Source organism: Macaca fascicularis, chromosome 4, assembly GCF_037993035.2.
Source record: "Macaca fascicularis isolate 582-1 chromosome 4, T2T-MFA8v1.1".
Taxonomy (NCBI): Eukaryota; Metazoa; Chordata; class Mammalia; order Primates; family Cercopithecidae; genus Macaca; species Macaca fascicularis.
The window spans coordinates 106,969,591-106,971,883 of NC_088378.1; the positions used below are offsets into that span (position 1 = coordinate 106,969,591).

The following is a 2,293-nucleotide window of genomic DNA, read 5'->3' on the forward strand; positions in this document are numbered from 1 at the left end:
CCACAGTGCTGGGATTATAGGCCTGCCTGAGAAATAAGCCTGGCCGGTGAGAAAGATTTCATGTGTAGTTCTTTAAAATTGTATGCCACAAAGTTCTCTCACAGAATAATTTGTGATTTTGAGGATGCAAAATCATCTATATTAACTATGTCTCCTCTTAAAAACATTGATTAAAATATACATATAAACACATGTGTATTGTATATGTTATATATAAAATATTTTCTATATATAAATATATTAAGCTTCTTTGGAATATGTATCAGAAATAAATACTATCCAAAACCACAAAATATTTTAGTAGCAATTACATTTTACATAGATCTCATAAAATATATTTTGAAAGACAAAAATCTAAAAATACTTTAATAAAATTATATTTTAGATAGTATTTTTTTAGTTAAAAGGTTTTACATTTAATGTCTTACCTTAAGTTTATATGTCATTGAGATGCCAATGTTTTAATGAAAAAGTAGAATATAGAGTATAAAATTAAATATCACCTATTTGTCTCAAATAAAAAGTACAGGGAGTATTAAATAGGAATGACAGTATAGTAACAATAACAGAACTTGTAGGTTTTCCCAAATTGAATTAACTCTATTTCTCTGAGTTCAAGGGGTATGGAAAGTTGAATGTTTGATCGCTCAGCAATTATTACATTATCAGTTTAACACCATTCAAATACTACAGAAGGCATTTCTCTATTCACATTGACTTCTTAAGTAAGTATGCATATGCTGAGCTATAAATAGTTTGCTTTCCATGTTTGGTCTCTAAGCACTAAATATGTAGACTTCAAATCAGTCTGTGCAACCCAGTGGCCCTCTCTCCAGAGGCATCAGTAATGCATTTGGCAAATGACTTGAACCATGAATTGTAAATTAACTTAGTTATAATCTTGATAATATGAAAAAAGACTTCCAAATACTTATTTTTGAAATGATAACATTAGAAAAAAGAAACAACAAACTACAATTATCATCACTTCAACTTCCTGAAAATTCATTTGAGGTAACCTCTGCCGGTCACAGCTCTACATTTACATACAGTTCTGACCCTCTTTTTGGCTGAGCTGTGGTCAATACACTCTGAAGGTATATCTCCAGAACCTTTTGTTTGATTGTCAAAAATCAACTCTTCTCCAGCATTTATAGTTCTCATGGAACACAGTGCTATTTAGGGAAGGCAAGTGTCAAATTATCAATGAAAACATTGAACACCTGAAGTTTTGGGTCATTACTGTGATTCACAGCTCCATATTGAGCTGCATCTACCGTGAGTTCATCAGATGCGTAGTCCAGATCCTACGTTGTCATATAACCGCCCTCATATTTCAGCTTTTTCACTTGTGATTACCTTTCCAACACATTCAATGGCAAAACTCATTCTTTTAATCTTCACATGGATTTTTACACCCCAGCCATGGTCATTGATACTGTGAAAGATGCATAGTGAATTACTGTGTGCCTTTTTGTACAATCCTATTGGTACAGTGAGGCCCACATTCACAGCTTGAGATACATTTATAGATGGGAGTAACAGGTGGAATTTTAATTTGTTGGTTTTTACTCTAAGTCAAAAGAACTCCAGCTTCAGCAGGGCAACATTTTTCAAAGAAGCAACCTGTGCATGAACAATCAAAGGTGGCTTCATTTACTAAGCTGGCTCCGGGAGCTGGTTTGTGTTCATTAATGTAGCAGAAGTCTGAAAGTGGGCCTTCTAAGTGAACCCTATTTTCAACAAATATCAGTCTTTTATTATTCTGTCTTCTGTTGAGTTCATCTTGCCATCTCTGCAGGACTATCCTTTGTTTGGCCTTCATTACAATGTACTTGGCAATGGCAGGTTTCAAAGTTTTGTTATTGTCTTTTGGAGTTATTGCTTTGCCTTTCTTTACCTGAGATAAATAATTATGCTCACTATTAAAGAATTGCTGAAACAGTCATGGGCCCTTGAGATTTTGCAAAGATTCTTAAGTATTTGTAGAATCTAGCCGTCATTTTCATTTTACAAGATATAATTCCATATTCTTCACTGCCTTGTAGTCACACAAGTAGTCGACCAATAGATTGGTGATTCCAACCTATTTACATGTGTGCTTTTCTTTTCTGCATATTTCCTGAAGAATATCAAGTGTAACTAGCCAAGGCACCATGCCAAGCTCCTTTATGCCTTACCCCAGCTGCTGCCACCTTGTGGATATTTCATTCAAAGTCTAACAGGATAGCTCAGGTGAACTAATGCCCACCCTTGCTCAGTCCTGTGAGACTTGGGGCCAATGCTGGGGGTC

General features: G+C 34.8%; 1 pseudogene; it reads right to left on the minus strand.

Moving 5' to 3' along the window:
* Positions 1-1,005: 1,005 nt before the first annotated feature.
* Positions 1,006-2,029, minus strand: LOC123573101 (histone-lysine N-methyltransferase SUV39H2-like; annotated as a pseudogene).
* Positions 2,030-2,293: the final 264 nt, after the last annotated feature.